Consider the following 14,490-nt stretch of genomic DNA (forward strand, 5'->3'; position numbering starts at 1 on the left):
ACACACACACACACACACACACACAAACACACACCACACACACACACACACACACACACACACACACACACACACACACACACACACTCACACACACACACACACACACCACACTAAAACCTGTACGTTGAATTAAAAAGCCCTATCTTTTTGTCCGTTCCTGTACCTAGTGTCTAGTGATATTTTCGAACTTTTTTGTTCATGAACAGTTGTTAAACCTACTTAAACCACTTAGTCGTTGATTCAAATAATATTCTAATAATAATCAATCGAATGAAACATAGTGAATTGTTAATAAAACCAGTGAATTTTATAACTTTTATATTGATTTTTATCCGTGGAGATTGAATAACACTTTGACTGCCAGCCTGGCGTCACAGTTTTTCGAGTGACCATGTAGCGCATGGCAAGAGAGCGATGAGATCAATCGAAATATTTTCATCTGAGTTAAAAAATTTAAAAAAATGCTCTTTTTTTTAAATTAAATTGTAAAATATGTGGCAAAAATGCTCCATATTTCTGGAAAAATGCTAGCTTTCATGAATCTTTCATAAATATTTGGATAAACAACGAGTTATACGCAGTGTCCAATAATTGGGTGGTGTGCCACAATTGGCAAATTACCCTATATGCATATTTAAAAAATAGTTTGTACACGATTTATTACGGAAAACAAATTTATGGTCGTACCATAACTATAAAGACACTTCGAAAAACAGATTTTGTGTGCTAACTAACGTATTTAAAAATCGTTCAGAAATATAAAAAAAACATATCCTAGAAAGGTTTTACAGAAACATACATTACACCGATTTTTAACTAAATACAAAAAAAAAACAAACACAAAAAATACATTTTAAAGAGTTTTTATAACATTTTCAATTTTTTTATAGTTTTATAAGAATAATTATCAAAATTTAATGTATAACTTCTACTTTTTTCCTCCTACCACACACTTCACCATCGATGTTCTGTTAGGTCGCTACAAAGTCGCCCGTAGCCATCTCCTTGTAAAGATTGGTCGTGAATTCGTAAGGTAGTTTATGAGCCTAAATTTAGTATTTGTCTGCACTCCCCCAAAACATTTACGGGCGCCTTTTCAGCGGTCTAAGAGAACATCGATGGTTAAGTGGGTGGTGGGAGGAAAAAACTATCAGGCCAGTATTACATTCCTTAAGTTTGTAGGTAACAGCAACAAATATTTAGATTCTGTTAAATACTTGTTGTTGAGGTTTTTCTGTCACTTTTGTTTGATCGGATCAGTTTTTAGCCGTTATACCCTAAATTGATAAGGTGCTCATGGCAATTTAAACATATTTTTTGAAAATCTTTTAACACACTTTGGCTTGCATTTTCAAAACAATCATTAAACGCAAAAGAAATTGTTTTTTTATGTTTAAAACAATTATATTTTGATTATAACTCTTATAAAACTCATAAAACCTTTAAAAAAGTTATAAAAAAAACTTTTTAAAAATGGTTCTAACGTATTTTCTATAAATTTTTTCTACGATATGTTATTTCTCTTGAGGTGAATGGTGATAAAAGTCGAAATATTGTCATTTGTTTTTTAAAAATCGAAAAAGTGCTAGTTTAAAAAATATACTCGTAGAATATGCGACAGGAATGCTCAATATTAAAGGAAAACTGGTTGCTTTCAACATGTCATCAATATTTGGATAAACAACAATTAAAACATTGAGCAATAATTGCAGTGCAATAATTGAGTAGTGTGCAACAATCGGGAAATTACCCTAGCTCTAGCCGGCATCGCGAAAGAAATTGTTAAAATTAACAGTCGTTAAATATTAACCAGAGTCGTTAAAAATTGCTCGAGTTTGGCATCGCTAACGTATTGAGTTCATTTCTAAATTATAACGACTGATCCTATCTTCTTCTTTGGCTCAACAACCGTTGTCGGTCAAGGCCTGCCTGTACCACTTGTGGGCTTGGCTTTCAGTGACTAATTGATTTCCCCCCATAGCAGGATAGTCAATCCTACGTATGGCGGCACGGTCTATTTGGGGATTGAACCCATGACGGGCATGTTGTTAAGTCGTACGAGTTGACGACTGTACTACGAGACCGGCTCCATCGACTCAAACGACTGATCCTATACCGTTGTTAAACAAACGATCGTCAAGAGCACATGCGATACAAATTAACAGTCGTTTGATTATACTGCTCAATTTTTCCCCTGTGTTTGCCGTGTGTTTGCTGTATCGAGCTGTCGTTAACTGTTTTGACGATCATTTATTTTACAACAAATTAACTCGGTTAAACCTAAATGAACTTTAAACGAATGTTAAAAACATTCATTTATTCGCGGTATCGGCTTCTGTTTCAATACTATGGTAAGAGTAAGGCTGGAAATAGACGAACCGAGATTATCGCGGTACCGCGAAAATCGCGTATGACTTGAGCTGTCAATTATGTTATAAAATCTGACAGATAGCCGAGATAATCGCAGTTCGTGTGTGGAACCATCCGAGGTCTGGTGACGATTGAATGTGCCAAGAAGAAATATTTTTCTATCAATTTGCGAATCAAATTATTTATTTCACATAGTTTGTGCAAAATTGAATACAAAACTCATTTCTCGACACGAGTTTTCACACAAATCCGCCAGAAAAAGTAAAAATAATCGGTTCGCGCTACCGCGAAAATCTCAGCAATACCGAAGTTGGGTATCTCTGCGAAATAGCAGGCGCGATTGGAGGCGCGGAAGATTTGACAACTCTACTGTTCTACAACTGTTATAAACAAAGCGCGAATTTCGCGGTACCGCGACGATCTCGGTTCGTCTATTTCCAGCCTCCCCCTGTGCAAAGCGACGGAAGAAATCATGCCCTTTCGCGTATTTTCTCAGGCCTTCTTTTTCCCTCCTACGGCAAATTTGTCAAGCAGCGTTTCGAGCTACCCGTCCCTGGCTCCGCTTCCTACCCCTCGCCTGAGCGCGCTGTCACAGGTTTGGATGTGTTGGTGCGTCAGACGGCCAATCGCTGTCAGCCGCCGTCCGTGCTTTTTCCCTCCATAGCGCTATCTCTTTCACGCGTGTGGTCGATGCTCGCGAGCTGTTGTGGCGCTTAAAAAAACCGTTAACAAACATTGCGGCGCTGCATTTGATTTTTCACAAATCAAACCAAAAAGCGCAATGAGTTCAATCGCTGCAATGTAAAAATAACTAACGAATCGCTAGCTAACGCTCGAGGGTTGGCTGTGCAACGCGCAGAACCCTATTTCGAAGTAGCGCACGCAACACAGGTGGCCATGGCCGTGCATAGGAAAGCTTAAACCTAATTGCATAAAGCATAACTTTATGTGACACTATGCTTTTCCTTTCGTATGTCGTAGATTACATAGATAGGCTGAGCCGTCTGCGCAAGGGTGTGAGTGTGCGTGTGTGTGCAACACTGTCGCCAAATGTGTATTCTTCCGGAATGTTATGATCCATCGGTCAAAGAAAGGAAGGTGTTCATGACGGTGTTTTTTTATTGTGGAGCTGCATCCTTCCCCCTGCCTGCAGCGTATGCATCGGGCAGGATACAGTGTGGCAGTATGCAAGTTGCCCGCTGGATAGGAGCGGGACCGCGGCACCGTCATCATTCCGCACATCTTAACAGCATGCCCGTCGTGGGTTCTAACCGCGTATGAACCGTCCGCCGTAGCAAGGGGTGACTATCTGGCTACGTGGTACTCAAGTCCTGAAAAGGCCGGCATGATCGCGTAGGCCATTACGCCAATAATAATAAGAAGAAGAAGAGGAATAACATAGCATAACAGCCCACACCCGGAGAAGAGATTGGCTTATCTTTGTTGCTGCCGTGTTACCGCTGTGACGCGACAAATGCACGGAATGCAATCGACCAAAACATTAACCTACCGAGCCGAACCCATTCTAAGGCGGTGCCGGTCGCTCGGCGTCATGATACCGGCTCTGAGCCAACAAGCCGCCGGATTCTGGACGGACAGGTGCAGCACCATACGCGCACCGTAATAAACAAATCCAGAATCCTCTTTTGTATGGATTCAATTCAAAATGTTGTTTCCACTTGCATCCGCTAGCTGAATTGGAAAGAAATGTGCTACATATCAGATGCACGTTTGCTTCGATCGTTTGTCTTTTAATACCCCCAACAGCGGAACCGGTCGCAAAGATGGTGGTGCCAATTAAATGGTTGTATTGTCTCCTAGGTAGCGGTAATCGATCGGGCGGCGTGCAGTGCGTTTTCTAAGAATGCATGGAGTGTGTAGACGCAGCCGGTGACAATGTACGCATTAGAATCAAACAGTTTTGGAGTTCCCGCACGCACACACACACACACGCGCACGCACGAACGCATACACGCATGCACGAATGCACGAATGCACGTACGCGCGCACGCGAGCACGCACCCACGAAAGCGCGCAGGCGAGCACACACCCCCCATCAACCCCCCCCCCCCTCCCGCATGATCGATTACGGCTACCTTATCGGAAGAAAGGCTGGTTCCTCATTCAAAGCACCGGGAGGGGAGGGGGATCCCGGCATGATAGAGTGGACGATCACTTTCCCCGCGCTGTGTGTGTGTCGTGGCCAGAAAACTCGAGACAAATTCCGGCACATTGAAAAAAAAAATTTATTGCCACTATACACCGTGCTACATGATGCTTAGAAGGTCGTTGAAGCATCAAACATGTTCAAATAAAAAAATATTAGATTAGTGTTAGACGTTCTCCTACGCTTGTTTTAAATAGGCTTCTTCACCCTCAATTGGCAGGGGCATCGAATGGTCTCATCAGCAGTGGCACGAAATAAAATAAACCATCAATACACCGATAACACTTTAAATCCCAAAATGAACCAGCTTCTCCCGCACCGTCAAGGTCACACACAATAAATAAATGCTATACCCACCAAATACAATACACAACCGCAATGTACATATATACCAACGCATACACCCAATCAGCTGGCGGCGAAAGGCACGGGCTGAAGCGCAAGTAAGGCAAGGCAGGGAGGGGAAGGGAGTAAGAGGAAGAAGAGGAAGGAATGGGCGCTAATATTTTTTGAATTTTGAATCGGCCGTTTTTTTTGCTCCGCCGTCTGAAATAGTTCATCCATTCCTTCAGCAGATGGCGCTCGTTCCGCACCTAAAAACTGCAATAAATGCGCTGGCTATCGTAGTTTTGGCTGAAGTCTAGCGTATTTTTTGCGTATTTTTTGACGCAAAACTACGCAAAAAACTACGCAGAAAACTGCTCGAATTTGCGCAGCGGGCCGTCTGACGCACCAACACATCCAAACCTGTGACAGCGCGCTCAGGCGAGGGGTAGGAAGCGGAGCCAGGGACGGGTAGCTCGAAACGCTGCTTGACAAATTTGCCGTAGGAGGGAAAAAGAAGGCCTGAGAAAATACGCGAAAGGGAATGATTTCTTCCGTCGCTTTGCACAGGGGGAACTTACAACGGAAAGGATAGTTATCGTTTACTTGTAGAAGTTTATGGCGATTATGCTTTAGCGAAAACACAGTGTTTTGAATGGTTGATTTTGACATCAAAGACAAAGAACACCCAGAACAACCAAAAAAGTTTGAAGACGAAGAATTAGAGACGCTTCTCGATGAGGATTCGTGTCAAACACAAGACGAACTTGGTAAATCGTTGGGAGTGACTCAGCAAGTCAATTCAAAACGTTTAAAAGCCGTCGGATACATTCAGAAGCAAAGTAATTGGGTCCTCTATGAGTTAAAACCAAGAGCCAGCGCTTCTGTATGTCTGAAATGCTGCTTGAGCGCCATAAGAAGAAATTATTTTTGCATCGGATCGTGACTGGGGATGATAAATGGATCCATTATGACAATCCCAAGCGCAAAAAGTCATACGTGAAGCCCGGCCAACCAGCCAAATCAACGGCGAAGCCAAATATCCATGTCGCCAAGGTTATGCTATGTATTTTTTGGGATCAGAAGGGGCCGTTACATTATGAGTTGTTTAAATCGGGTAAGACGATCACAGGTAACCTGTACCGAACAAAATTAATACGTTTGAAGCGTGCCATCATCGAAAAACGCCCGGAATATGCGACCAGACACGAGGCTATAATTTTTCATCATGACAACGCTCGGCTGCATGTTGCAAGACCCGTGAAAAACTATTTGGAAAATAGTGGATGGGATGTTTTGACGTACCCGCTTTGTAGTCCGGACCTTGATCCGTCTGACTTTCATTTATTTCGATGCAAAACGCCCTCACCGGAATACGCTTCACCTGAAGGCATACGAAATTGGATAGATTCGTTTTTGGCCGGCAAGCCGGCGCAATTTTTTTTGGGATGGAATTGATATTGCCTGAAAGATGGGAAAATGTAATCGCTTCTGCCGGGCAATACAATATATTTTAATTGTAAGATTTTTCCACAATTAAGCATACTATTTCGCTAAAAAAGTCCGGTCTTTAAGTTGTACAGTTGTATATATATACATGGAACATCATATATATATATACATATATATATATATATATATATATATATATATATATATATATATATATATATATATATATATATATATATATATATATATATATATATATATATATATATATATATATATATATATAAGTTGTAGTCCTATAATTGGGGAAAAACTATCTATTTGATTATTTCCTTTCGAACGATATAGCTGCATCTGACAAAGAATGTAATTTCTCATTGCGATGGTGTGTCGTCGATACAACCTGTTGTTTTTCTGATTTCTTGTGTATATGATGCTCCTGTCTCTAAAATGTTTATAATAGTAGCTCTATAGATCTTTAAACTATTTTCTGGTTTGAGGTTGTTTTTGTTTGAACTTATTATTTTAGGAAGTTTAGTCTATTGGTAGCTTTGTTGCGGAGGAGTTCTATGTGTTTATGGAAGTTGAGGTTTTTTACTATTATTGTACCTAAATATTTGTATGTGTTTGTATTTTCTATGGCATTATTGTGGATTTTGAGTTGTATGTTGTGGTGAGCTTTTCCAAAAATTATAAATTTAGTTTTGTTTGTATTGATGTTTAGTTTTAGCGATTCTATGTGGCTTGTGAATGCATATAAAGCTTTTTGAAGATTTATTTGTAATTCTCTTTCATTTGTGCCACTGCTTAGAATGACAAAATAATCTGCATATTGTAACAGGTTGGCTGATAAGTCCCCGGTCTGACACATAGATGGCGCCGCTAGTATTAAATGCATATTTTTTATATAGTACCAACCTTCAAATGATTCGTGTCAAAATTTGACGTCTGTATGTCAATTAGTTTGTGAGACAGAGCGTCTTTTGTCAAGCAACTTTTGTTATTTTGTTGTTCCACCAAGACAACGCACCGTGCCAATAAAAATCGCTCCGCATGTCCTGTTAAGTCTTGGTTTAGTTTATGCATTGGTTTATCGTTCTTCTTTTCCGGAAGCCAAAAGATGTCTCTAGTAGAATGTTGTTTGTTTCTATATGTCTATTAAGTATTTGTAGTACAGCGGAGTTAAGGATTTTAGTGATAGTTGGTAATAGAGCTATGGTTCTATAGTTATTTGGATTTTGTTCATCTTTGTTTGGTTTGGGAATGGCTATGATTTTTATTGTTTTTAGTTCTTTTAGATAGATTCGTTTTTGACCGGCAAGCCGGCGCAATTTTTTTTGGGATGGAATTGATATTGCCTGAAAGATGGGAAAATGTAATCGCTTCTGCCGGGCAATACAATATATTTTAATTGTAAGATTTTTCCACAATAAAGCATACTATTTCGCTAAAAAAGTCCGGTCTTAAAGTTGTACAGTTGTATATATATACATGGAACATCATATATATATATATATATATATATATATATATATATATATATATATATATATATATATATATATATATATATATATATATATATATATATATATATATATATATATATATATATATATATATATATATATATATCGATATGTATATATATATATATATATATATATATATATATATATATATATATATATATATATATATATATTCTATTCTTGTCATATTCGTTCATGGTCTCTAAGCTGATTTGTTTTATTATATCGTTGATTGTATTAGTTTTGTTGTTTATCTTGTTTGTTATTTCCGTATTTATTTTTAGATCATTTTTTATATCGTTGTTTTTGGCGATGGAGAGTTTTTTAAAGATTTTTTTGTATTTTTCGTAAGTTATTTCATGTATCGTTTTGTGTGCAAAGTTGTTGTCCTATAATTGGGGAGCCTATTTCGGTTGGAGGCCATCTAAAAATTCTTATTCACTTAGAAACTTACACGCGTCGCTCCGTATTATGCCTTTGCTTTGGCGTTTGTGCTCGTAGACGTTAACTTCGATTCCACTGTCCCCGTGATTGAGATTGTTTTTTTTTTAATTTCTTTGCTTTGTTTTATTTATTTGGTTCTGGTTCTGGTTTTGGTTCTTGACCCGCTTCAGCAACTTACCGTCTCGTAAGATGGTGGATTCAATTTCCATCTGCGTTGCCTTTGAAAATAGAAATGGATTGTAGGTGGTCAGGGTTTTTTCTTTTGTTTTGCTTTCCAGGACCATAAACACTTCTTCACTATCTGTTGTTTCACCAAAATTCAGATTTAGGCGCTCACCTCGAATTTTTCTTCTCTTTTTTGAACTCGTATTTGGTGGATACCGAAATACCGAAGCATGACCCGATTCGTCGTTCCTCCTCGTGGGTCTTCACCGATCATATACCTCCTATCCCTTCTATCCTCAACGGGCATCGTGTTTGAGTCGTACGAGTTGACTACTGTTCTACGAGACCGGCTTTTTTTCAATCATTATTACAGTTTTTTGGGGTTTTCAGTGAAAAAAAGAATTATAAATTCTTATTGTGGGTTCTATTTGTAACGGATTTTCGTTGCTCCCGATTGTTAAAGGAAAACGTTTTGTGAATAAACAGTCTGCGTAAAGTTGGTATTCTCTATTCCACGGTTGGTGTTGCGACGAGTCTGGCAACACTGACTATCCGGTGTAAAATTACAATACCCGCCATGCAACCCGTCAAACATTGCGAGGTTTGCGAATGATTTCATCTGCTCGAAATCTTATGGTATTTTAAATAATCTTTGATTTTCATTCATGGATTTTTTTTTGCGGTAGTATTTGTCGAAAAGATCACTATTTAAATTTTTGTGGATTTTTAAAAATAAAATATCAAAATTCAGGTATTTAGTATGCTACAATTTGCACTGTTATACCTACAGTAAGTATGCTACAATTTGCACTGTTATACCTGCCCGTCAAACATTGAAAGGTTTGCGAATGATTTCATCTGCTCGAAATCTGGTGGTATTTTAAATAATCTTTGATTTTTATTCATGGATTTTTTTTTTACGGTAGTATTCAGGTGTTTAGTATGCTACAATTTGCACTGTTATACCTGCTCTTAGGGTGCTATAATTTAAACCCGTTAAACATTGCGAGGGTTGCGTGTGGTATCATCTGCTCGAGATCGCAAACTGCTTAGGCTCGCAAGCTCTTTAATGCAACGGCTCTGGGACGGTGAACTTGTATGGCGTGAGAACCCTCGCGCGCCCTCGCAAATCGCTGTCAATTGCATGGCGGGTAACGATTTACGAGGGCGCGCGAGGGCTTGCACACCATACAAGTTCACAGCCCCAGAGCCCTCGCATTAAAAAGCTTGCGAGTTGCCTTGGTAGTTTTTTCATCCCTAGTTTTAGCAGTTATAATTATAGCACCCCGAGAGCAGGTATAACAGTGCGATTTGTAGCATACTAAACACCTGAATTTTGACATTTTATTTTGCAAATATCCACAAAACTAGAACTAGTATTCTTTTCGATGAATACCACTGAAAAAAATATAAATTATGAGCAAAAATCAAAGATTATTTTATATACTATAAGATCTCGAGCAGATGATACCACACGCAACCCTCGCAATGTTTAACGGGTTTAAATTATAGCACCCTAAGAGCAGGTATAACAGTGCTAATTGTAGCATACTAAACACCTGAATCTTGTTATTTTTATTTAATAAATCCACAAAAATTTAAATAGTGATCTTTTCGACCAATACTACCGTAAAAAAAATCCATGAATAAAAATCAAAGATTATTTAAAATACCACCAGATTTCGAGCAGATGAAATCATTCGCAAACCTTTCAATGTTTGACGGGCAGGTATAACAGTGCAAATTGTAGCATACTTACTGTAGGTATAACAGTGCAAATTGTAGCATACTAAATACCTGAATTTTGATATTTTATTTTTAAAAATCCACAAAAATTTAAATAGTGATCTTTTCGACAAATACTACCGCAAAAAAAAATCCATGAATGAAAATCAAAGATTATTTAAAATACCATAAGATTTCGAGCAGATGAAATCATTCGCAAACCTCGCAATGTTTGACGGGTTGCATGGCGGGTATTGTAATTTTACACCGGATAGTCAGTGTTGCCAGACTCGTCGCAACACCAACCGTGGAATAGAGAATACCAACTTTACGCAGACTGTTTATTCACAAAACGTTTTCCTTTAACAATCGGGAGCAACGAAAATCCGTTACAAATAGAACCCACAATAAGAATTTATAATTCTTTTTTTCACTGAAAACCCCAAAAAACTGTAATAATGATTGAAAAAAAGCCGGTCTCGTAGAACAGTAGTCAACTCGTACGACTCAAACACGATGCCCGTTGAGGATAGAAGGGATAGGAGGTATATGATCGGTGAAGACCCACGAGGAGGAACGACGAATCGGGTCATGCTTCGGTATTTCGGTATCCACCAAATACGAGTTCAAAAAAGAGAAGAAAAATTCGAGGTGAGCGCCTAAATCTGAATTTTGGTGAAACAACAGATAGTGAAGAAGTGTTTATGGTCCTGGAAAGCAAAACAAAAGAAAAAACCCTGACCACCTACAATCCATTTCTATTTTCAAAGGCAACGCAGATGGAAATTGAATCCACCATCTTACGAGACGGTAAGTTGCTGAAGCGGGTCAAGAACCAAAACCAGAACCAGAACCAAATAAATAAAACAAAGCAAAGAAATTAAAAAAAAAAAACAATCTCAATCACGGGGACAGTGGAATCGAAGTTAACGTCTACGAGCACAAACGCCAAAGCAAAGGCATAATACGGAGCGACGCGTGTAAGTTTCTAAGTGAATAAGAATTTTTAGATGGCCTCCAACCGAAATAGGCTCCCCAATTATAGGACAACAACTTTGCACACAAAACGATACATGAAATAACTTACGAAAAATACAAAAAATCTTTAAAAAACTCTCCATCGCCAAAAACAACGATATAAAAAATGATCTAAAAATAAATACGGAAATAACAAACAAGATAAACAACAAAACTAATACAATCAACGATATAATAAAACAAATCAGCTTAGAGACCATGAACAAATATGACAAGAATAGGAATATATATATATATATATATATATATATATATATATATATATATATATATATATATATATATATATATATATATATATATATATATATATATATATACATATCGATATATATATATATATATATATATATATATGATGTTCCATGTATATATATACAACTGTACAACTTTAAGACCGGACTTTTTTAGCGAAATAGTATGCTTTATTGTGGAAAAATCTTACAATTAAAATATATTGTATTGCCCGGCAGAAGCGATTACATTTTCCCATCTTTCAGGCAATATCAATTCCATCCCAAAAAAAATTGCGCCGGCTTGCCGGTCAAAAACGAATCTATCTAAAAGAACTAAAAACAATAAAAATCATAGCCATTCCCAAACCAAACAAAGATGAACAAAATCCAAATAACTATAGAACCATAGCTCTATTACCAACTATCACTAAAATCCTCAACTCCGCTGTACTACAAATACTTAATAGACATATAGAAACAAACAACATTCTACTAGAGACATCTTTTGGCTTCCGGAAAAGAAGAACGATAAACCAATGCATAAACTAAACCAAGACTTAACAGGACATGCGGAGCGATTTTTATTGGCACGGTGCGTTGTCTTGGTGGAACAACAAAATAACAAAAGTTGCTTGACAAAAGACGCTCTGTCTCACAAACTAATTGACATACAGACGTCAAATTTTGACACGAATCATTTGAAGGTTGGTACTATATAAAAAATATGCATTTAATACTAGCGGCGCCATCTATGTGTCAGACCGGGCATTAAAGAGCTTGCGAGCCTAAGCAGTTTTTTCGTCGCTAGTTTTAGCAGTTATAATTATAGCACCCCGAGAGCTGGTATAACATTGCAAATTATAGCTTACCAAACACCTAAATTTTGAGATTTTATTTTGAAAAAATCCACAAAAATGTAAATAGTGGTCTTTTCGACAAATAACACAGCAAAACAAGAATTAATGAGTAAAAACTAAATATTTTAAAATATTTTTAAAATATCTTAAGATTTCGAGCAGATGATACCACTTGCAACCCTCGCAATGTTTGACGGGTTGTCAATTGCATGGCGGGAACTGTTAAAACTAGGGGTGAAAAAACTACCAAGGCTCGCAAGCTCTTTAATGCATCGGCTCTGGGACGGTGAACTTATATGGCGTGCGAGCCCTAGCGCGCCCTCGCAAATCACTCCTAATTGCATGGCGGGAACTCTCCGTAGTACAACGGAAGTGAGTGAATTGGTGACGGGTCGTTCACCTGACGGTGACGTGCAATGTGTAGATATATCCTCCGTAAACGGGTCTAATCCGCTAGCGAACTTTACCACTACATTGAAGGAATATCCGTATCTCCGCGCGCCTCACAACGATCGTCCGACCAGTGCTTCTCAACCGGATGAGGTTAAGATTCATGCGCGTGTTTCACAAGCAGCATCGTGTGCCCATCAAATGGGCAAGATAAGGATTCCAAATCCTTACATAACGTTAACAATTCACCCGGAAAATGCGGCATCAAGTGCTGTTCGGCCGGGTGATGTATACCGTTCGGATCCACCTGCGTTAAACGCAACCTCTCGGAATGGTGAAGCATCCAGTGCTCATCAACCCGCCGTGAAGCGGCCTAATGAACCACGTGTACCGCTGACACCAAATAACGCTTAACTTGGCGAGATGAGCTTATATAATTAACGTGAGCCGCTTGTAGAATACAATGCAATTCGGACAGCGCAACCAGTTGAGGTTAGCCTCCGGGAACCATATAAACTGCACGCAGCTTATGCTGCTGCATGGGCATCAAGTGCTGCTCAGCATGATTATCTCATGTATCCCGATCTACGAGCCAGTCGCGGAGGTTACCAGCATCATCCGACATCAGGAAACTATCGACCGAGCGAAATAATATTTAATGATAATAGCGCTGTTTATCCTGAACAACAGTTACGGTTGATACCACGAGGACAAGCAGCATCCTGCATTTTTCGACCTGATGAAACAAATCCGGGAATGAGTGCACCTCTACCAAGCACGCATCATCAGGACCCTGATGCGTCGGTTACCTTCTGGACCGATGTACCGAATGCTGATCCCGGTGGACAAGTTAACACTCGGGACGCGTATACGGCTAACGGGGCGTCAAACGCTTAGCGACCGAGTGAGTATCCTTTGTACACAAATCTAAGTGTGCCTCGCGCACATGAACTACTTTTATTTTTAGAACGATGTGAAGTGCCTTTGGGCATACTACAGAACGAGGTGCAAAGAATCGATGAGCGCTGCAAACAGTTTCGAACCAAGCAGAGATTGCACTGGAGGAGCGATGCGATGCAAGCAGGAAGAAAAGGAACGTTTTCTTCAAGCTCACGGAACCATGAGGCCGGTTTCATGCTAGCGGAATGATACTCAGCATGGCGAGGAACACACACACATCCAGGATACAGTTTCAGTGGTCATCCTGTCCTTAATCAAAACAAGCAGTTTGCGCGCCACTCAACCAGTGGTGCCAGGAATAAGCAAGCTTTCCGGCAACCCTAAATAATTCGAACGGCATGTGCGATAACTTAATAGATTGATCGCGATTTAAATATCGAACAGAGAGAAAGGATTAGAACAGGCATTACCGACGTGAAAACAAGTGGACGTGAGAACAAGTGGATAAGGAAAGTGAATTCGATAATTCACTGGGGGGGAGAATGTTGCGACGAGTCTGGTAACACTGACTATCCGGTGTAAAATTACAATATTGATAACGCGTATTGATGACTGCCCAGTGTAAAATAGGCCGCACGGATAACTGATAATGCACGGATAAGGCGAAGTAGCGAAAAGAGGGTGTACGGAAAGAAACAGAGTACGGTGGTCTTTTTCTATTCTAACCGTACGACGAGACAAAAGTTTTTTTACTGTACACCACCGTTAGTCAAGCTTTCGGGAATAAATATATAGTAAAGAGGTCTGAAAAGTCGTCGCGTTTGTGTTGACTGTGGCTCAACGCAACAGCTGGTCTAGGGAAGTTGTGTTTAACACAATCAGGAACG

This window comes from Anopheles arabiensis, chromosome 3, assembly GCF_016920715.1.
Source record: "Anopheles arabiensis isolate DONGOLA chromosome 3, AaraD3, whole genome shotgun sequence".
NCBI classification, from domain to species: domain Eukaryota; kingdom Metazoa; phylum Arthropoda; class Insecta; order Diptera; family Culicidae; genus Anopheles; species Anopheles arabiensis.